The sequence below is a fragment of the Cupressus sempervirens genome, chromosome 10, assembly GCF_028749045.1.
Source record: "Cupressus sempervirens isolate cs-2001-9-10 chromosome 10, ASM2874904v1, whole genome shotgun sequence".
Classification (NCBI taxonomy): Eukaryota; Viridiplantae; Streptophyta; class Pinopsida; order Cupressales; family Cupressaceae; genus Cupressus; species Cupressus sempervirens.
Window position 1 is genome coordinate 331,596,178 of NC_143127.1, and position 24,672 is coordinate 331,620,849.

Sequence of the window (24,672 nt, forward strand, 5' to 3'; positions counted from 1 at the left end):
TACTTCAAACAAGGTATTTCTCATGAAGCATTTATATAATATGAAAATGACAAAAGGTGGATCTATTGCAAATCATTAGATGAGTATAACACAATTACTAGTCAGTTATCTTCTATGGGTATCTATTTTGATGAAGAAATTATGGCTCTCTTGATTTTGTGTTCTTTGTCTGAAAGTTAGATTGGCTTGGTAATTGCTGTAAGCAATTCTATTTTCGGATCTAGTACCCTAAAATATGATGATGTGATTGGTGTTATTTTGAGTAAGGAAATTCATAGGAAATCCTCAGGTGGCTCTACATCAGGAAGTTCTTTGAATGCACAAAGCAGAGGTAGAATGACTAAGAGAGGAAGTAATTCTGGAAATTATGGGAAATCAAGAGGAAAGGCAAAAGGGAGGAGGTCTCAATCAAGAGGATCGAACAACTACTAGAACTACTGGAAACCATAGCATAAAAAGAAAGATTCTTGGACTCAAAAGAAAAATGAAGGAGATAAACCAGATGTAGACAAGGAGGCAAATGTGGTAAGTAACAAATCTGAAGAGAATGCTTGTTTCTGTCTTCAGAAAGTATTGGTGATTCATGGGTTTTAGATTATGGTGCTTCATTTCATGCTACACCTCATAGAGGTTATTTCATTGATTACGTCCTAGGGGATTTTGGACTTGTTTATTTGGGGGATAATGAATTCTGTTAGATTGTTGGAAAGGGAAAAGTTAAGATTAAGTTGTAGAATGAGAATCATTGGCTACTACATGAGGTAAGACAGGTTTCATGGCTGAGTAGGAATTTAATTTTAGCAAGACAACTTGGTGATGAGGGTTGTGTAGTTACTTTTAATGATAAAAATTGGAAGGTTTCAAAAGGTTCCCTTGTAGTAGCAAAATGTGTAAAAGTAGGAACCTTGTATCTTTGTACAGGTCATATTGTTCCCTCTATTTTATTTGTTTTAGAGAAAAATGAATGTTAAAAAATAGTTGGTGGAGTTGAGCAGGGAGAACAAATAGTTGCTGTAAATTCTGATACAACATTGTGGCACAACTTTGGCACATGAGTGAGAAAGGTATGAAAGTACTTCATTCAAAGCAAATTTTACTAGGTTTGAAATGTGTTAATATGGATTTCAATGAAAGTTGTGTGCATGAAAAACAAAAGAGCGTGAGTTTTGTGAAGACTTGGAAGGAAAACAAAAGGGAGAAATTAGAGCTTATGCATACCAATGTATGGGGACCGGCTTAAGTATCTTTGGTTGGTGGCTCTCATTATTATGTTACCTTTATTTATGATGCAACTAGAAAAGTATGAATTTATTTCCTTAGACAGAAATATGATGTATTTCAAACTTTCAAGAAATGAAAATGCTTGGTTGAAAATGAGACTGGTAAGAAATTAAAATGTCTTAGATCTGATAATGGTGGTGAGTTTTGTAGACATGAATTTGAAGATTATTTCTCCACTAATGATATTCGTAGACAAAAAACAATTCCTAGGACTCCACAAGAAAATAGAGTGGCTGAACGCATGAACAGGACTATAATGGAGTGTGCAATGAGAATGAGGTTGCATGTTGGGTTGCCCTTACACATGTGGGTAGAGGCTGTCAATACTACTGTATATTTGATTAATAGAGGTCCCTCTACTCCTTTTGGTTGTGGTATTTTAGAGGAAGCATGAATTGTTAAGAAGGTGAGTTATTCTTTTTTCAAAATAGAACCAAGCTAGAAGCTATGATATTAATGAATTTGGTTATAGGTTTTGAAATTTTGAAAATCATAAAATTATAAGAAGTGGGGATGTCATATTCAATGAGAAAGTGTTGTACAAAGATCTATTGCAGCAACATGAGAAGAAAGAAGATGATTATGTAGTATTGAATGATACTCCAAAAGATGATGTTCCAGCCATTCCTCATGATGTGCACCAACTGCAACAACAAATACCACACACACTAGTGAATGTTAGATGGTGAGCAAGGATGAGTGAACCTCTAAAAATATTTTCTATCTCTTTGTATTCTATTTTACTTACTAATTTTGGTGAACCTGAATATTAGATGAAGCTATGCAGGTGGATACTAAGATTCAGTGGGAGTTTACAATGAAAGAAGAAATGGACTCTTTGCTGAAAAATAGGACATGAGATTTATGGAAGTTTCCTATAGGTAAAAGGGCTTTATAGAATAAATGGATTTATAGGTTAAAAGAAGAGGATGGAAGTAAGAAAATATTTAAAGCCAGGTTAGTTGTAAAAAGATTTACATAGAAAAAAGAAATTGTTTTTGATGAGATATTCTCTCTTGTTGTTAAAATGACTTCTATCTATACTGTTTTATGTATTGTGGCTACTAAAGATTTGCATTTGGAGTATCTTGATGTTAAAATAGCCTTCCTTGATGGTGATTTAGATGAAGAGATATATATATATGGCTAATCCATAGGGATTTGAGGTCAAAGATAAGGAGAACTTAGTGTGCAAATTGAAGAAAAGTTTATATGGCATGAAGCAAGCACCTCAACAATGGTATTTGAAATTTAATTGTTTTATGCATGAGCATGGATATAGTAGGTGTCATTCATATCATTGTGTTTAATTTAAGAGGGTGGATGATGATAGCTACATTATTTTATGTTTATATGTCGATGATATGCTTGTAGCTAGGTCTAACATGGATTTGATTAAGAGGTTGAAATGCTAGTTAGCACATGCATTTTCTATGAAGGATTTAGGAGCAACAAAACAAACCCTTGGTATAAAGTTTTGTAGAGATAGGAAGAATAAGAAATTGATGCTATCTCAGGCTGATTATGTTGAGAAGATGTTGCAATGTTTCTCTATGGAGAATGCTAAATAGTCAGCACACCTTTATTTGGTCATTTGAAGTTGATTAAGAAGATGTGTCCCAAGACACAATAAGAGGAGGATAAGATGTCCAAGGTACCCTATGCTTCAGCTATAGAAAGCTTGATATATGTTATGGTATGTATAAGGCCAAATATTGCACATGCAGTGGGACTTGTTAGTAGTTATATGAGTCATCTCAGAATCAAGCATTGGAATGCAATCAAAAAGATTCTTTGCTAATTGAGAGGAACATCTAGTAAGTGTTTATACTTTGGGAGATCTACTACTGACTTACAAGGCTATGTTGACTCAGATTTGGCAGGGGATATTGATACCAGGCATTGTACTACATGTTATGTATTTACTGTTGGTGGGGCAATTGTGAGCTCGGTGTCTAGGTTACAGAAGGTTAATGCTTTATCCACTACATAGGTAGAGTATGTTTCTATTATAGAGGTAATCAAGGAAATGGTATGGCTTTAGTTCCTCTTGGAAGAATTGGGACACCCTTAGAGGGATAATTATTTGTTTATAGATAGCCAGAGTGCCATTCATCTTGCAAAGAATTTTGCTCTTCATTCAAAGACAAAACACATATATTTGGGTCTTTCTGCATTAAGGTTTTGGGATAGCCTAGCTCCTTGTGCAAAATTTCCATATGGGGGGTGAGAGTTGCCTGGATGCTAGTCAGTTTGGCCCTTAGGTTTGCCTCATTTTCTGTCAATACAACTAACTAACTATATGTTCAAAGCAATGTCCTGGAATGCTTCTCAATCTGAGCTGGATTCATTGGTAGTTTTGCACCTGATGCTGTAATTTGGCTATCCAGACTCAAAATGTGACTTTTGGTCTCTTGGGTGAAGAGTGAGGGATTGCACAATTTAGTGTACAATGAGAATATATTCTAAAGTACCTTCTTAACATACTCAACCGTAGTTACTAATGCAACTTGTGTTAGTGCTATATCACTTAATATTTTCTCATTGACTTTGCTTTGAAACTTCTTTTTTGACCATTCTAACCATTAATGTATCTAGGTCTTCTTTACTGATCTTTTCCACTATGTCTGTCAGCTATTCCATTAGTGGCTTCATCTCATTAGGAGTTGGTAGACTAAATGTATCTAAAAGGATGTATTTAATATGATGTAGTTCCCACTTCTGCATCTACTCCCTTCTAAGCATATTCTGATGCTTTTTCCTTGCTAGGGCCTATTACAATATGCCCATTTTTTATATAGTCATGGTATCATAGTCATACTTGGGAAAAATGATCTCTTCATCAATGCTCACATCTCCATATTGAATTACTTCTTCAACCTTTAATGAACTTGGGCTCGACATTGAGATCTGCAGTGGAGTAGCATCTATGCTTGGCTTACTAGGGCTTATATGGTAGTTTTCTCCTTCAGTTTTGGTGTCATCTCACTCTCTTTAGGCTTTCCTTATTCTACCACAATAACTTGACTTTCTCCTTGTCCTTTTGTTGTAGGTGCAGATAAGTCTATCTAACCTATTTCTTGTTGTTCTACATTAGCAACTTGTGTTTCCACTATGCTATTCTCTATAGTATCAATCTTGGAAATTTTATCAACCTTGTTAGATGTATCTTCTAGCATTCAGAAAAAAGGTTGTACATTAGTGACTGGAGGGATGATAGAAGGTGGTTCTTGTGGATTCACCTTTTCCCTTGCAACATCAGTCACTAACTTTTTTAGCTTATCCATACTGACGAAAACAAGATTATCAAAAAGTTTGTCCTACAATGTAGATTGCTCTAATATCGTCTTCAAATGATCTTTAGTAAGCGGATTCATGTTTTGAGCTGATAGATCAGAAACATCCTTGACATTTACTATTTCAGTAGTCTCACTTGTGATATGTGAAGGACTAACACTTGGCAATTGTGTGTCTTACACACTCTCGTCTTATGGCTGCTCTACCTCAGATGTTGCCTTGTTATCTACTTGCATTTCTATTCCTCCTCCAATACTATCAACTTCATCATTATCTTCTTCATCATCCTTCACTTCAATTGTTGCTTGTTCTCCTTCCTTAACTATAGTCAACCCACAAGTGAGCTTCCACATCTGTGTGGACTTCTTAGCAATATCCTCAATATTGTTTTGCAACATTCTAAAAGCTTTGTATTTAGGTGTGAACCTTTCTGCATATTTCTTTATAGCCTTAGCAATATATACCTGATTTAGTTCAAGCATCAATTGGGCTAGAGATGTTTCTCTAATTTTTTTCTCCAATTCTAGACAATAGCGCCATTTCTACTCAACTCTGTCATATAGACTCTTTGGCATTGATTTTGAAAGTGCTAGTGGAGGTGTCTTGAATTTTTCCATCATGGCATATATGCTCTCCTCCACTTGATTTTTCTCTACCTTACACAAATCATCAAAATCTACATGTGTAAATCCTGATAGGTCTACACTATTCTTAACATTTTCACATAAATTTTCAAGATCTAAAAGAGGAATATGACTCACAACCTTAAATTGGCTATTGTCATCTGACTCTATTTTATCCTCATCAGAATCTAGTTGTGCAACATATTTTCTTCTTTCTCTTGACCTCCTTGTTCTGCTTGTTTTGTCTTTTCCTTGGGCTTTTGGGTTATTGCACATGTACTAGCTCTTTTAGTAGGTGTAGTAGGCTTGAGATGGCTCGACTTAGCTACCTTCTTAGCTTTAGTCATTGGTTAAGCCTTAGCCTTCATCTTCTTTTGCTTGGCAGGAGTAGGTTCTTCCTTGGCTTCTTCTCTCTTGGCACCTTCAGTCTCCTCCTCTTCTTGTTCTTCTCTCATACCTTGAGTTAGTGCAAGTGATGCTTGTGGTTGGTTTTCTTCTTCCTCTTCATGCTCCTCTTCTTCTTCTTCCTCCTCAACGCCCTCTTCAAAATTAGCTTTTAGTTTCTTTACTATCTTATCCTTTTTCTTCACGGTAGAGGCAGTCTTTAATTCCCTGGTAATTTTGGACTTTACCATCTCATAATTTCCAAATACCTTTGCAATTTTATCTACCTCTTATGCCAGTAAAGTTGTTGTAGCTTCAGAGGCCTCATCCACATTTATTTCATAACCTGAGGGTCTCAACCATCTCACGCTTGGTGTAGTAGCTTGTACAAATGTATAATTAGCATCCACGAGAAAACATACATCATCATAGTGTTTCTCAACTAAGGATAGTTGTATTCTTAATCTTTCCTTCATTGGCTTCTTGAAGTCTTCAAAATAACTTGTCATCAAAGATTCAAAATTCTCTCCTAATTGCCTCAATGTACTCACCAATCTGTATTGCTACTGATTTGTCGGTTTTCCATTCCATAGTGTCAAATGAGGGGAATGTGTTTTGCACATAAAAGAATATAAAAATCAATATAGAACCAAATTTACATTGTCCACTCTTTGTCTTTATGATTTCTCTAAGATTCTCCATCAATTGTTTCAATTGTAGCTCTGCTAGATCATATGTGTGATCTTTCTTTACAATTTTGTATCCCACATCCATAGCTATATAGGGCACACTATCTAATATACTAGATTGATAGAACTTGTGTGATATAACCCTTACAAAAATTTTTATCAGAGGATCAATTATTGTGGAAATTGTCATGCATCTCTTGTTCCAAACAGCTCCAATATTTTTCTCAATCACTTCCTCTGAATCACTTCTCAATGTCTTAGGCCAATCTAGGGTTTGGTAAATAGTAACCCTATGGATTATTTTCTTAACAATTTTGATAGGTCCATTGTCTAGCCATAATGAACCGTCATAGAGATGGCTAAGGACTATCCTAATCCACTCTTTCTTGAATACATTTAGGAAATCTAGGTCTCATGTTAATCACTTCCTCTCAATGATTTTGAACTCTTCCTCCAGAACACTAGTATCACAGAGTTTGTTGTATGCTTCCCTAATCTCCATATCACCAATGCTAGCAATTTTACAAATATATCATTTTCTTACATCTTGTACCATTATCACATTCGGTGGAATTATCGTCAATGCACCGGAAGGGACTTTCTTGTATGCAATATTAGGAATAACTTTGAAAATGGGTTTCTTGACCTCATTACTCACTAATTGAACATTCAAAACTTCCTTTCCCTCTACTTTCTTTGAACTAGATGCCATATAATGTGAAACTAGAGTTTATGAAATTTAAACTACGTAGCTTGGCTTTGGATAAATACCTTATGAAATCTGATGAACTAGTGTAGAATTAGTGCTAAAATCTTTTGCAACTACTTGGAATGGATTTCCAGATCGCCTTCTTCTCTGCTCGCTCTTTCTCGAATTTGAAATCATAAAAATGAGATAAAATTGATCAAATACCCTTTGAAAAACTTGTAATTAATGCTTGAGTGCTTACACAACTGTAAGCTCAATATCAACCAATTTGAGGCTCACTCGGCAACCAGTACGAGCTCGACATCAACTAGCCAGTTTGTTAGCTCGACATCTTCTAGAATTTCACTTGACACACATAGGAAATATTTCATGCTTGGAAACAACATGAAAAACTTAAAGATTTATCTTGCATTTCTAATAACATTCTGCATCTTTATTCAGTTTAATGTAATATTTTTAGTACTAAGTCATTTTGGAACTGATGTATGATATAACCTTTAAGTATCAGTCCCACATACCTCTTGATTTCCTAGTTTGATGAGGTATGATCACTTGGCCCATTGGGTGAAGTGATCCCTTCTCCATTTGATGTACTGCAATCATCCTTTCTCTTCCATTTCTTGTTCATTTCATCTTTGATGTGTTCAAAATCTGCCTTGCCTTTGCCTTTATCAAAGTCACAACTTGGTACTTTTGACCTAGTTGGACAATATCTACTGATGTGACCAATCTTCAAATATCTAAAAAATGTAGTTTGACTCAACCACCTTTTGTAGTTACCACTGAAGTGTGTCCTAATACAATTCTCAAGAACATGTCCATATTCTTGACAATAATGATAGCTATATCTTGTATTATAATCCTAGTTATAAGAGTTACCATTGTTCCTTACCTTTGTTTGCCTATTTGATGACCACATGGGTTTGGATTTGCATTCAAAAGCTTTATGTCCATACTTCTGATAGTTGTAACAATATCCTTCAAATTTTTGCGTATGTATGGTCTTGGTTTTTTAGTCATATGCCTGATGACCTTGCTTGTTACACTTATGGCAGTGAACCATGTTCTTAGGCTTGACATTCTGATTTGTAGACTTGCTCTTGCAAACATTTTTAGTATGTCCTTTCTTATGAAAATGATGGCAAGTAGGTTTAGAGTTCTTACCTTTGTTGTTCCTTTCTTTAACACTTTTGGATGACTCTCCTTCTTTAGCTTGTGTATCCTAGTCCAAATGTATCATATTGGATCTTAATAGTTGCTCAAAGTATTTGATGGCTTCATTTTTTTGGTTGAAACTTTTTGAAAAAAATTTCCCCCTCTTTAGGTCACTCTGCAATTGTTCATTCTGCAAATTTAATGTAGTTATCTCAATGTCCTTGACATTCAATTGATAATTGACATTCATCATTTGACTTAGAGTATCCAATTGCATGTTAGAAATCTTGGTTAGTTCTAATGATTTTTATTCCAATCTGTTGGCCAAAACTCTTTTATGTTCTTGAATCATAGCTTTGTAGTCCATGGCTTTCTTCTTTTGTTTAATCACCTCACAATGCAGTATAGCTTGTGATTCTTTCTCTAACTTGAGATTTTTTATTTCCTCAACTTGGGCTCTATTCTTTTCCATTAGATCTACAACTACTACATCAAATTTGTTGGAGTCTCCATGTACAAATAGTTTAGTAGTGTCTATCTCTTTGTATTATGTGTCATTCTCCACAATAGCAGTTTTCTTTCTTCGCTTCAAAGAATTATTTAGCTCTTCTCTTGCATGATTTAGTTGATGTAGATTGAGTTGTATTTCAACTCCCTAATTCTCAGTAGCCTTTCCCAACTTGTAGACTTCCATTTCAAGATCTTTCCTCAAAGTTGCAAAGCTTCTCTTTCAAAAAACCAAGCTCTGATACCAATTGTTGGAATTACAATAGGAAAGATAAAATTCTGGAGGGGGTGAATTAGTAGTTTAAACTTGGACGCATAAAACTTTCACCACACATCTATCTCATACATTCAATGAGTAAACTAAAATATCATGTAAAGCATATACATCTAAAACATGTAAACACATAAGCAATCATACACATCACACTAGATATGATTTCCCAGACAGCCTCCAATGGGAATGTAAGACTAGGGTGAGGACGACACCCACAAATTTTCACTACTATATTAATAAAGTGTATCCAATGAAGGTTACAATTTTTTGACCATTAAACATGATCTACCCTATGGAAGTTCTACCCTGTTAAAGGCTTACAAGACCATGTTAGAAGTGTGCCTTGCAAAAGGACTTTAACTTACAACTAAGTAAACACCTTGTTAGAGGATTTCATATAGCCCAATAGCACTACTAGGTTAAGAGATCCCTATGGATATGGCACTGTTATAGAAGAACCTAGAAGAATCTCTTGTGCAGATTGATATCCTCACTTAGGAGTGACATAATTTGAAAGAATGATATGAAGATGCAAAATACTACATTGATAAGCTAAAATGACAAGATTGGCCATCTCAAATCTAGAAAGGTATCTAAAGATCAAATTAAGGATAGTGATGAAGTTTCAAGATTGATGATAGAAAATATGATTCTAAAACATGAGTTGAAGATCACTAAACTAAAGTTAAGTTTCAAGAAAGATGATAGAAAAACTTGTGAAAGGAGACAACCTAGATTAAGAAACAATTAGAAAATTTATGTTCTAGTAGTGAGAAAATTTATGTTAAGACTGGTTTTGGATATTTTATTGGAGAAAATTCAGCCAAGAAATGTGAAGTGAGAAAAGAACTAGATCTACTTGTTGGACATCTTGAATGTAAGAAATATTACTAGAATAAGATTGATAAAGTGAATTTGAAGATGAATCAAAAGAAGTTGAGCAAGAAAATCAACTTGAGAAAACTAATGAACCTAAGAAACTTAAACAAACTAAATCACCCAAGGAAGCAAGGTATGCTTTTAAGGTTATATGCTTTGCATGTAATGAAATTGGTCATATGAAAACAGATTGTATATATAATTCATTCAAACCTATTTCTAATTTCTATTGTTATAATTGTCATGGTTTTGATCATAGAGAAATTGATTGTAAGAAACCTAAATTTGATAGTAATAGTATAATAGTAGAATGTTTAGAGGTACTAACCCTGTAGGAGAAAGGAGATCCAATGAAGGAACTAATGAATAAAAGAGTAATATTATGTGTTATAGATATAAAAAAATTGGACACATTGCAAGAAATGATAGAGCACCTGTTAACCAGCTTGAAACTAATTACAAAAAAAATGCACTAGTATGTCAGTTAGATAATAGCTTCAGTCATATAGCAAGATTTTGCAAAGTGGATATGAGGAACATCAACAAGGATCCAAATTTCAGAAGGAACACCAACATAAAATTCAAAAGTAATGATAGTAACAATAACACTCAAAAGGAGGAGTTGAGTGACCATGCAAAACAATTCAAATAAGTATTTGTCAAAGCCAAAGATCCATCCAGTTCATATGTATTATTAAAAGAGAAGTCACTTGATGCGCTTGAAGGAAGACTGAAGTCAACAATTATATAATTACTCATCCCATTAAATTACACATCCTTTATAACTAGAATAGATTTAGAATGACAAAAAATGTAGATGGAAAATTATGAATTGTGTAGTTAGTATGAGGTACTTCATGGTGACTTGAAGGTATGGTTAAGAGGACATGATTTGGAGACCGTATGTTTGAGCATAAAAGAGAAAAAGTTTACTAGTAATTAGAATTGACTTTTTATAAATTGTTTACTGATGGAAATGTAAGAGGAGTAACTGAGAGGGGAGGGGTGAATAAGTCACCATAAAAAAAAAATACAAGTCCCTTAGATGTCAACAATTTTTTTTTACATAACAATCCAAATTCTTGCTTTGCTTAGTTAGAACTAGATATTTATTGTAACTTGGTTAACAAAGCAGTTTTGATATATTATTGTATATTAACCTTTTGTAACTTAGTTGAAAAACAATAAACCATAATAAAAATAGCATGAACACATGAGACACCAGGATTTAATGCAGAAACCCAATTTTAGAAAACCACCAATGCAATTAGTTATAATTTTTCACTCTTTTGAAATGATCCCTATTTGGAGCCAACCCTATCAAAGGTTACAAAATACACGGTTAAGTGTGACCCTATTGGAGGTTTTAAATCACCCTATTAGAAGTTGTCCTGTTACAATTCTTTATACACTTCAATCAAGAAATGACACATTGTTAGAGGATTTACAAAATGATTATTAAGCCAACTATTTTAAGGGATTTCTTCACTACTACAATTGTTAGAGAGTAACAATGGTTCACCTAATTGTTTGAAATAAATGACTTTGTAAATTTAGATCACTATTCTAGCTTGACCTCAAGATCCTTCTTGATAAGATCTTTCTTTACATTTTAACTTTGAGACTTCTTGCTCTTCCTTGTTTGTGTTCAAATATCCATCTCTTTCATACTCAACCTGACACTCATCTTGTCCTCATGATTTGACCTTTCTTATATATGATAAGCTAAAAAAATCTGTCTTGAAAATGCTTTCAAAATATTAATAGAAATCTATTTCTTCAGCTTGTATTAACAAAATAATTAACAAAAGTAATTTTTTGCCAGTCAGCTAATACTAGACTAAAGACTTGGTTAATACTAAACTTTCTTTGATGACCAACCAAACTTAGTTAACAGTATCTACTTTGATGATTGACCAAGCTCGCTTATCACTCTTTGAAGAAATGAGGAAAGAATTCGAAATGTCTATGCCTGGAAAATTTAAATTCTTTTTGGGTCAACAAGTTAATTAGATGATGAATGGGATATTTATCACTCAATCAAAGCATATTAGAGAAACATTGAAAGTAATTTGAATGGAAGAGTCCAAACTAGTTGGTACACCTATGTCTATTGGACATAAGATCTCAAAGGATGATGATTCAAAGGAGGTAAACCAAACTATTTATAGATAAATGATTGGAGAAGTTTAGTATGTGGTTCATAGAAGACTTGACATTGCATTGACAATTGGAATAGTTGAAATATTTTCTAGTAATCCTAAAGAAAATCTCATGATGACAATCAAAAATAATTTTGAGATATCTAAGAGGACTTGGAGATTATAGATTATGGTACAAGAAAGGAGGAAATCTTGAATTAAGAGCCTTCACTGATGTAGATTGGGCATGAATCATTGATGATAGAAAAAGTAGTGGAGGAGCATTCTTTCTTGGAAAGAGGCTAGTGTCTTGGACAAGTAAGAAGAAGAATTGTATTTCTCAATCCATAGTACAATCAGAGTATGTTGCTACAACAATAAATTATTCTAACATAATGTGGATCAAGTAGTTAATGTTAGAAATGAAGGACAAAATCAAGGAACCAGTGCTTATCTATTGTGATAACATAAGTGAAATCAGTCTATGCGAAAATCTAGTGATGGAATCCAAGACAAAATACATTACAATCAAATATCATTTCCTAAGGGAATTGGTTCAAGTCAAAGAGGTGAGATTTGAATATGTAAACACCAAGGAGAAGATAGCATAGGTATTCACCGAAGCTTTATCTTAGGATGCATTCATTTATCTTAAAGGTAAACTAGGGTTTATTCCTCTCTCCGTTGCTCACTATAGAAAAAGTTAAGGAGGCATCAAACAACTCTATTGAAGATCAATCAAGTTGATGCAATATAATATAGAGCATATTGCATATGAATCAGTGCTAAAGGTGCATTATAATTTTAGATGTCTGAATCCTTTGGAAATTGATGTCAAAGATGAGATTTTAGTGTCAACATAGAAAAGTGATAAGATTGAGGGGAAGTCTTAATAATGGAGTCTACAGCTAAGAGGGAGAAAATGATAGGAAAGAAGCAAAGACAAATCCAAGTAGAATCTCAGAGGAAGGTAGTATGGATTATGAATCAGAATCAAAATAAGGATATTACAATTGCTCATACTTTCATCTGTTTATATTGATATATTGTGTAGTTTTCAATGCTAAAGAGGGAGTTTGTTGGAACCAATTATTCAATTATATATTATTATTGATGGTACACAAATGCCAAGATTTAACTCAGCATAATTAATATAAGCCAAGCTCAACCAAGCACAAAAGAAGATTCTAGTTTCAACCAAATATAATAAAGTTTCAACTTACTTTTGGTTAGTCTACAAAGTTAGTGTTAACCAAACTTGGTTGGTCACCAAAGAATATAGTGTTAATCAAGTTTAGTAGATCATCTGGAGCAGACAAAGGGATGAATAACTAGGGCCGAAGACTCACCTAGCTATTCAAACCACCCTCCAAGAGTTAACACAATGAAAGAAAACACAAGGAACAACAACCAAAGGAGGAGAAATACTTTTATTGATTCTTCAAATATTCAACATACATGCCCAACTATAAGGCCTTCTGGGTTATGACCAATTACAAATAGATTCACATTCAAAGATCCAACTGGAAACTCACACTTTTAGTTATGCTCTCCCATCTACTCCCCCCAAAAACTTGCCTAACTCTAGGCCTAAACACTCTATATATACTTGCCAAACCGGCCATCAAATTATTCTAGAACATTGCATAAGAGGAGGGCTGACCCAACAATGGTCTAGACACCTCCCAAGAAAAGATCTTAACATAAATGACATGATCAAAATAAATCTCGCAAGTCAGCTTATAGAGATCACATCCAAATACTGACACTCGGCATACACTGGATAATTTGGCACATGAAGAGTCACTCACCATACACTAGATAACTTAGCACATGAAGAGTCACTCGTTATACACTAGATAACCCGACACATGAAGAGTCACTCGATATACACTGGGCAACTCAACGCATGAAGGAATTACTATAGTAACTTAGCACATGAAGGAATTGCTACAGTAACTCAGCACATTAAGGAACTGCTAGGAACATGAAGGAACTGAACTGCTAGGCACATGAAGGAACTGATAGGCACATGAAGGAACTGAATTACTAGGCACATGAAGGAACTGCTAGGCACATGAAGGAACTGCTAGGGAACTACTAGCCACATGAAGGATTTTCTAGAGTCTTCATGTAGTACTAAGTGTCTTTTCTTTCCAACCTGCTAATTTCCTTTGGAGCCTTTCAAGTATCATGTTCTATAACTAGTTGCTAAATTCATGCACAATGAGAGGAAGGCCTAGATAACTATCTGGGAGAGGCTACCTAACGTCGTAGAATATAGGTGACCCAATTTCGCAAAAGACCTTTTGTACTAAAGAACTAGAATTTTATTTTCTTATAATTGATATGTTGGCCTCAGGCTTCGGCATACTAGTCAAAGATAACATTCCATTGTCTAGCCTTGATTATAGAGGAGATATGAAACAAGAAGATATAATCAAAAAAAAATTGGATGACCTCTAAGGGGGGAATGCAATCAGCTTAATTCCTTTAAGAGAACCTTCCTCAACTTTTGATGTGAAATTTCTTGCAAGAACCTCCAAAACCATGATGAATATGTAAGATGATAAGAGGTCTCCTTTCCTTAGACCCCTTCCTGAGGAGAAGGGACCCCAAGGAGTTCCATTTTCAATAACAGAGAACTGAACCATGCTGATCATATTTTTGACAAGCTTAATAACCTTTCTATTAAACCCAATCTTTTCCATCTCTTTGAGGAGTAAGTCCCAATTTACATAGCAATAGGCTTTTGATATTTCTAGCTTTAGAGCCATCCCAAGTTTCCAACTCTGCTCCATAGAATGAATTATCTCATTAGAGGAGATAGCCTTTTTGAGAAGGGTTTATAAATCTATTAAGTAGTGGTTTGATGTTGTTTGTTAGAGTTTTAGAGAAAACTTTGTAGACCATGTTACACAAGCTTCTTAGTCAGAAGTTTGCAAGAGTCTTAGGTTCTTGAATTTTAGAAACTAAATCAATGAATGTCTTGTTGAAACTATATAGGAATTTCCTCATTCTAACAAAGTCCCTCACATCTTTGGTGAGGTCCATTTCAATAAGCTCTCAAAAAAATTGGAAGGAGGGAGCAAGGAAGCCATCTAAACCAAGAGCTTTATAAGCTATCATAATAAAAACTACTACCCTTAGATCCTCTTCATGAACTAGGGTAATGAGTAGCTCATTTTCAACATTGTTTAAACTAGCAGGTTCTCCCTAACCTCACCAAAAATATTCATATTCTGGTTTCCCAAAGTATCCTTAAAGAATAGTGCATACTACATTCCAACCTCTTCAAGTTTTGAAAGGGGTATTATTGCCATCACTTAGGGTGGTAATAGTATTTCTCTTATGGTAGGCCAACACTGATCTATGGATGATCGAGGTGTTTCTGTCTCCTTCCATCTACCACTTAATTTTGAAGTGTTTCTTTGAATAAATTTCCTTCCGCTTTATGTTTTCCTTCCATTTTTTCCTCCATTTTTCTTCCTCCAGGTGGTCTTCAACAGTGGACCTCAGAACAGACTTGGGTTCCATAAAGTCACAATACCTCCTAAGGCACCATTAGCTTCTACATAGTGAAAGTCCGCACCTGGCCAAATGTTTTTGACAATGTCAGCAAAATTATTATACCTCATCTTAACCTCCTGTAAGAATAAGATGTCAACTCTATTACTAAGCAATAGTTGTTTCACAATGAACTGCTTCTAGGGGCTATTCAATCCTTGAATGTTCCAGTAGACTTTCATTTATTAGTTCTCCTTTGAGATCTTTCCAAAGTGGAATTCTTTCCTCCAGAAATTTCCATATCTATGGCTTTTATTCTTGTTGATCTTCCATTATGTCTTCTCACCTTGGATTTATTTCCCAAATATGCTTTAGGGTTCCCACGCTTTTTTCTTTTGTGCTACTAAAAAGTAGAGTTATTCTCCTTAAAGAGCAACTCATACTTGGTTATCATAACCGAGTTTGGTCATCCCTACCAGTGGTGTGAACTATAACATTCTCGATGTCGCTGATATCTATAACCATAACCATGAGATGTTACGGAATCCCTTCCTCAACTATTTCTCTTTGTCCCTAGGTAGTTTGTAGTCAAGCATAAATTTCTATTGTTTCATCAGTGTTCCCTATTGTTTTGCATTGTTTTATAGAAATTATTTGATATATTGTATTGGAGCACTTGTAGCAGTCACACCTTTTTCTTTAATTTTGTGCTTGTAAACTATCGTGGCTCTGAATATGCTATAATCATTATCCTCAAAATTGATAATTTTAAGGTAGAAAATAACATTGAAACTCATCTCAACTTAACCCTGTGGTCTTTCTTCAACCTTCTCTTTTGTGCACTCATGCACATGAAATTTTCATTTCTCATTAAACTCCATTGTCTCGGTACATCTCCCTTTGATGTCCATGTTACAACTGTCATAGCTTCTCTATCTATATTGATTCATTTTTTATTACAAGGACACCAACGCATCCTTTTGTATTTCCTATGATAATGCATGTTTTGTTGAAATTTTTAAATTATTAAATGCAAATAGACATTTTCCCTTGGAGCCAAACGCCCACCTACCACCCTAACCATTTCAGAAATATTAATGTTCGGCAGGTGAGTTTCAAATTTGGAAAAGAGGGGGAAACATTTTGAAGGGAGACAAAAGGAATGTTTATTGATTCATTCGCATGGTTCAAAAATTGAAGAAGTTAAAAGAGTTGCAGAGTAGAAAAGGAAGAAAAAGAAATCGATTAGCAAATCCAGTCATGAGAGTACAAAAGATAGAAGGAAGGAAGTTCTCATGTCTGCAGTTGCATGTGTTTCCTTTGATCATTCTATAAGTTCATTGTTTATTGGTTTTGTCTTGTGAAGCAGTGATTGCTCCAGGCATTGTTGTATGCGGCCATTAGAGCTGCAAGTTTAAAGTTTTAGATTTTACCAGTTTGAAGATTTTAGGGTTTTCTGGTTGAAGCTGAATGCTCTCAAAAATTTTAATAGTTTTATCATATTTGAATAGAAAGCAAGCAAGCAAGTAGGCATACATATCTTTGTTGTCCTTCTCTTATTCATTATTGCATGCTTTGCATTTGAAAAGTTCTTTGTTGAACTCTTCTTCCTTCAGCTCTCTGCATTTTAATGGCATTTTGTCATTTTGCTCACTTGGTCTAGTCTAAGACTGAGTTTCCTCTCTATAGTTGTTACTGAGCTCACTCAGCATCCTCTTCTTTCAAGCACCACTTTGTAGTGGCTACTAAGCTCACCTGGCATTCCTTGCTACCAAGCTCACTCTGCATACTCTTGTGCCAAGTTGCCCATTGTTTGCTAAGTTTACTTGGCTTCCTCTCGTGCCAAGCTTACTTGACACCCTCCTACGACTCGGCATCCATTTGTGTCAAGAAAAACTACCAGTCAGCACCTTCATGTGCCGAGCAAAATTGGCACTCGACAATAGTTGTTGTAGACTGAAATCCTAGGGTTGTGATTTTATTTTTCACATGGTATCAGAGCTTTGAGGCCCCACATCCATAATGAGTTAGGGCATTTGTTTTTATGGGATATTTGACATGGTAGGAGATACAAGAAAGATATGGAAGTAGGCATCGTCCTTTAATGAACAAAATTATGATACATGGGCAAAGAAATTGAAAACCATAATGGTTGCAAATGATTTGTGGGAGTTTGTAATTAATGGGTTCAATGATGTGACAGACCCAACTTAGTATGCTGCCCTTACCAACAACCAAAAGACTTAGTTGAAGGACTGAAGGAGAAAGGATTCAAAGACATTAAGTTTGATTGAGGCAGAAATGATAGAGACAGTCTTCCCCAAGATTGCAGCAAAAAATTATGCAAAGGAAGCATGGGACATTCTTGAGACAAACTTCAAGGGAACTGATAAGGTGAAAGTAGTGAAGCTACAGATGATCAGAAGAGAGTTTGAGAATCGTCAGATGAGGGACAATGAGCCTTTTGCAAAGTTTAGTTCATGAATCTCCACTTTGATAAAATAGCTCAAATGAAATGGAGAAGACTATGATGGGCAGAGAATTATAGAGAAGATACTGAGGACTTTGCCTCAGAAATATGACAATCTTGTCATGACCATAGAGGAAGCAAAGGACCTCACCACATTGACCATGTATGAGTTGAAGAGAACTCTTCAAATCGATGAGCACCAAATAAATAGATCAAATACTACTTCCCAAGAGCAATCTTTCAAGGCTCAAGAAAATTCAAGTTGTACGGGGAGAGGTAGAAATGGCTCTAGTAGAGGCTCAAGAAGTAGAGGTCGTGGAAGAAATGGTCAGAGGAATGCTGGTGCAGAAAGCTCAGAAAGAGCAAGCAACCAAGAGTGAGCAAGCACCTATCAAAATAGCTCTAGAGGAGGTAAAAATAATTATAACTCCAACAAAAGCAATGTTGAATGCTATTACTGTCATAAGTATGGGCATTATGCAAGTGAATACAGGAAGAAATAGGGTGATCAGTAAAAAAAAAAAATTCTAATGTGGCTGATGTGGACATGGGAGATGCAAACAATCCCACAGCCTTCATCATGTTTAACATTGGTGAAAAAGGATGCCCTAAGGTATGGTACCTAGACAATAGTTGTAGCGACGACATGAGTGGTAATGAAAGTCTATTCTCTTTCATTGATAAGACTTTTAAGTCTGAAATTAAGATGGGAAATAATGGAACTATTCCCATAGTGGGCAAAGGATATGTCATGGTCCACACCAAGCAAGGTGAGAAGAAGGAGATACAAAATCTGTATTTTTCCCCTAGTATGAAGCACAACTTGATGAGTGATGGATAACTCATTCAAAATGGATACAAAGTTCTGATGGAAAATGACAAGTGTGTCATTCATGAGAAGAATGTGATTAATAGATTACTTGCAACAGTCCAAATGATAAAGAGCCGGATGTTCCCATTGAGAATAGAGACATGTTTCTCTTCTCAAGTCAATGCTACACCTCCCAAGCATGCATATAGTAGTAAACCAGAAGTCAGCTCTTAGAAGCATGATTGAGGACCCCTCCAAGCTTTGGCATCTCAGGTATGGACATCTTGGCTTTGCTAGTTTAAATTTGTTGTCCAAGAAAAGAATGGTAAATAGTTTTCCAAGCATTGTAGATTCATATGACAAGTAAGAGGCTTGCATATTTGGTAAGCAACATAGGCTTCCCTATAATTGTAGAAATTCTAGAATGGCTAGAGCACCATTAGAATTGGTGCATTTTGATTTGGTAGGCTCTATGCAAACTACTCCTATTGGGGGGAGTACTTATTTTATGACATTGATAGATGGTTTTAGTTGTAGGACATAGGTGTATTTGTTAAAGAATAAATCTGAAGCATTTAACAAATTTGTAGAATTTAAGCCCTGGCTGAAAAAGAATGTGGACACTATGTTAAGGTCCTTAGATCAGATAGAAGAGGGGAGAATACCTCCAATATGTTTGTAAATTTTGGCAGGAAAAATGGAATAAGAAAAGAGCTTATAGCCAGCTATACTTCGCAGCAGAATGGAGTGGCTGAGAGAAAGAACAAGACCATTGTTGAAATGGCTAGAAGCATGATGAAAGATAAAGGGCTCCCAATTGAATATTAGGGAGAAGTTGTGGCAATAGTAGTATATTTGATCAATAGGTGTCCTACAATATCAGTTCGCGAAAAGATACCTCTTGAGGCTTGGTCAAGGAACAAATGGATTGTTGAGCACTTGAGAGTGTTTGGATGTGTAGCATATGCACATGTGCCAAAAGAGAAAAGGAAAACGCTGGATGACAAAGGTCTGAAGTGCATCTTCATAGGGTATAGCTCAAAATCAAAGGCTTATAGATTGTATGATCCAATTAACAAGAAGATAATTATTTCAAGAGATGTGGAATTTCTTGAAAATCAATCATGGAATGGCTTGGTAGATGAATCCTCAAGCACTTCAAGTAAAGTGCCTACTATTTAGGAGGAAGAAGATGACATTGGTGATCAGCAAGAAGATGGAGCAACAAACATGGATTGCAGATAAACGCAAAAAGGGAAGCAACCCTTAACATGTTGAGCAACAACTCCAAGCACATCAAGACAACCTCGAGCTAGTATGTAAAATAGTAGCAGCAACAATACTGAAAATTCAAATCCCACTCTCACCTCCCTATTGCCAAAAAAGACTAGAAGTCTAAGGGAGATATACTAAGAAGAAAGGTATGGAAAATATTATGATGAGAATGTAAATTTTGTACTATTTTCTCATAGTGACCCAATTTATTTTGAGGAAGCTGTGAATGAAGAGAAATGGTGTAATGCCATGGATGAGGAAATAGATGCTATTGAAAGAAATGAGACATGGGGGTTAACTACATTGCCACCCAAGAAACAAGTAATTTGAGTGAAATGGGTGTATAAGACTAAGTGCAATACTGAAGGAAAAATAGATAGGCATAAGTCACGTTTAGTGGTCAAGGGGTACAAGCAACAGTATGATAGAGATTATGATGAGACATATGCCCCACCTGCAAGAATGGAAACCGTGCGTGCTATCATAGCAATTGCAACCTAACACAAATGCTAGGTAAATCAAATGGATGTGAAGTCTACCTTCCTAAATGGTGTATTGAAGGAAGAAGTTTATGTGGAGCAACCACCTAATTATGAAGTTGCAAGTGAAGAACACAAAGTGTATAGATTAAAGAGAGCTCTATATGGGCTCAAGCAAGCCCCAAGGGCATTGTACAATAGGATTGACTCATATTTGATGAGCAACAGCTTGAGAAAAAGTGATGGGGAGCCTACACTTTACATCAAGGCAACAAATGGTAATGTGTTGATTGTTGTTTTGTATGTAGATGATTTAATTTTCACTCGAAATGATAATTTCCTAATTGGTGAGTTCAAAGTTGCCATGAAAAATGAATTTGAAATGACAGAGCTAGGTCTCTTGAAGTACTTTCTAGGCATAGAAGTAAAAAAAATGCATGATGCCATCTTTATCTTTCAAGAAAAGTATGCAAGGAAGATCTTGGAGAGATTTAAAATGTAGAACAATAAGGTAGCCCGAACACCAATACTAGTAGGTCTGAAGTTGAGCAAGGAAGATTGCAGCAAAAGTATGAATCCAACACTATACAAGAGTATGGTTGGAAGTTTGATGTATTTGACTACAACTTGGCCCAACATAATGCATGCAGTAAGTCTAATTTCTAGATTTATGGAAATGCCAAAGGATTCCCTTTAGCAAGAAGGAAAAGGTATCCTAAGGTCTATGAATGGTACCAAGGGATTTGGAATTTTGTATAATACAGTAAATGATTTCAAGTTGGTGGGTTATATAGATAGTGATTGGGTTGGAAGTTTAGATGATAGGAAGAACACTTCTGGATACATGTTTCATATGTGATCGGGTACAATTTCATGGGCATCCAAGAAGCAACCTATTGTTGCTCAATCTATAGCAGAGGTTGAATACATAGCAGCAAATTCAACAACATATCAAGCTATTTGGTTAAGGAGAATCTTGGTAGATTTGAATGAAAGGCAAGAGGATGGAAACACAATTTATTGTGACAACATCTCATCAATTGCATTGTCCAAGAATCTAATCTTCCATGGTAGAAGCAAGCATATTGTGATCAGATATCACTTCATCAGAGAGTTGGTGGAGAATGGAGATATCAAAATGGAATTTTGCAAATCTATGCAACAGCTAGCATACATTTTTACAAGTCATTAGGAATTGGAACTTTTTTACACCTAAGAGAGAGTCTTGGTGTAGTTGATGTGGATCAACAGTGATCCTTGTTTTTTTTGGCTTGGGACAAAGGGGGAGTGTTGAAATATTAAATGCAGATAGATGTTTGCCTCTAGAGCCAAATGGCCATCTACCACCCTAACCACATCATAAATATTAATGCTCGATAGGTGAGTTTCAAATTTGGAAAAGAGGGGAAAATGATTTTAAAGGGAGACAAAATGAATGTTTATTGATTCATTCACATGGTTCACCAGTTGATAGAGTTAAAAGAGTTGCAAAGCAGAGAAGGAAGAAAAAGAAATCGATTATCAGATCTAATCATCAGAGTACAGAAGAGAAAAGGAAGTTTGTTCTCATGTCTACAATTGGATGTGTTTCCTCTTATCATTTTGTAAGTTTGTTGTTTATTGGATTTTTCCTGTGAAGTAGTGATTGCTAGAGGGATTGTTGTATGTAGCCATTAGAGCTACAAATTAAAATTTTAGGTTTTACTAGTTTGAAGATTTTAGAGTTTTCTGGTTGAAGCCGAATGCTCCCAGATTTTGTAATAGTTTTATCATATTTGAATAGAAAGAAAGCAAACAAGAAGACATACATATCTTTGTTGTTCTTCTCTTATTCATTATTTCTTGTTTTACATTTGAGAAGTTCTTTGTTGAAATCTTCTTCCTTCAACTCTCTGCATTTTAATGGCAGTTTGTCATTTTGCTCACTTGGTCTAGTTTTAGATTGAGTTTCCTCTCTATAGTTGTTACCGAGCTCTCTTGGCATCCTCTTCTACCAAGTACCACTTTGTAGTGGCTATCAAGCTCACTCGGCATACTATTTTGCCGAGTTGCCCTTTCTTTGCCAAGTTCACTCGGCTTCCTCTTGTGCCGAGCTTACTTGACACCCTCTTGCAACTTGGCGTCCATTAGTGTTGAGAAAAATTGCCTCTTGGCACCTTCATGTGCCAAGAAAAATTTTCACTCGACAGTAGTTGTTGTCGAGGGAAATTCTAGGGTTGTGATTTTATTTTTTCACAAAAATGTAGTGTACTTGCTCATGAAGTGCCCACATGAACACTTGTGAGTTCTTTCTTCTGGGTACATAGCAATCTTCTAAAGTTTGCTTCATTCTCCAAGGTCAAATGGTTCTTTATAATAGTAGTTTAGCATGATGCATTTGTATGTCCATGCTTCACATTGGTTTTATATTCATTCACCATATTTATTTTGTGTAATTTAAGTTTTCTATCCTTATTTGTGTATATCAAATGTCCCTCATGTTTCAAAGTTTACATTTGATAGGAGCTCCATCTTTCTGTATTGTCTCAATAAGAGCTTTCTAGGTCTCTCATTATTATTGCTTCATTATTATCATGGCAGCCATGTATCTGTCATTTTGTAATATGGATGCAGAATTCTACTGTAAATTGAGAAAGCTGTCATTTTATTTTTTAAATATTAATTGTAGTTGACATTTGCCCCTGGAGCCAAACAGCCACCTACCACCCCTGATGGATTGTAGGTGACTTTTCAAATTTAGAAAAGAGGGGGAAAATATTTTTTCAAAGACAAAAAGTATGTCTCTCTCTCATTCAGTCAGTAGAAGTTTAAGTTCAGTGGAGCAGAGAAGATTAGAAGTTGCAGAGAGAAAAGAAGTGATTAGTAGATCTAGTCGTCAGAGTGCAGAGAGAGAAGGAAGTTCATTTCGTGCCTGTAAATGCACATGTTTCTTCTCTGGTCATTCTATAAGTTTATTGTTTGTTTGATTCGACCTGTTGAGGCAGTGATTGCTCCGGGCATTATTGTATGCAGCCTTTGGAGCTGCAAGTTTAAAGTTTTGAAGTTTGAAGTTGTTTAAAGTTTTAGGGGTATTTTAGGGTTTTCTAGTTGAAGCCAAATGCTCCTAGATTTTGTAATGATTTAATCAAAGTTGAATAGAAATCAGGAGGCATACTTGAATCCATTGCTCTTCCCTAATTTGTTTCATTTAAGAAGGTTATTGTTGATTGTTTCAAGCTTTGGATGTTTGGTTTTAATGGTGAAAATATTCATGTCATAAGTCTTCTCTCGGTCTTGTCTTTGTTTGAAGTTTTTATCTCTATAGTTTTCGCCGAGTTTACTGGGCACCTTCTTCTACCGAGCTTCACCTTGCAATGGTGACTGAGCTCACTCGGCATCTATTGGTGTCGAGTTGTTCCTCTTCTACCGAGCTCCACCCTCCTGTGGCTACTGAGTTCACTCGGCATCCACACTACCGAGCTCACTCGGTAGCCATTGGTGCTGAGTTGTTCTTCATTTTCCAAGCTCACTCGATACTCTCCAGCCACTCGATTTATTAGGGTTCCGAGTGAAAATTTTAAGTTGTAATTTTATTTTATTTTAATTTATTCACATTTATTACTATGGATACACACATGTTATCAAAAAAATGTCAACATGATTGTCTTTTTATGCTTTTCACTTCAATAATATGCATTGGCACTCAATGCCTGTCATTTGTCTAGTTTGCTAATGGCTTTTGTCGCTTACAAAACTTATCCTTCCATTGACAGTGTGGTTTGTCATAAAAATTCTTATAGCAACAAAGATAATAAATTTCAAAACAATATTTAGTCGAACAAAACTCTTGAATGTATGATCAAAAATATTGTATGAAGTGAGAATAAATGGAGCTTCATAAACCCCGCCATGAGCCAAGATGGAGCAGACTAGAAAGAACAAACCAACTACCCAATAAAAGTACAGCACAGACCTGGAAGTTAGAGAATGACCGTTATATTAGGCGTCTGATAACAATTACTTATCTTTGAAACTTCCTACAAATTTGAAGGTTCCAGCCTCTCAACTTCCATGGACATGTGGCCTTAAAATTCTGGAATAGAACATCAACTAGTTTCATCCTGCGATGAAGGCTTTGCAGACTAGTTCAACATTATAACACAAAAAAACTCTCTCATTTCATGCTAAGTGCCCTCAAACTCCAAGATGAAC

General features: G+C 35.4%; 1 protein-coding gene across 3 annotated transcripts in view; it reads left to right on the forward strand.

The window, feature by feature from the left end:
- The window catches only part of LOC149533963 (MADS-box transcription factor 23-like), a 160,271-nt gene that overhangs the window by 79,773 nt on the left and 55,826 nt on the right, over positions 1 to 24,672 (forward strand). The window lies entirely within an intron of this gene.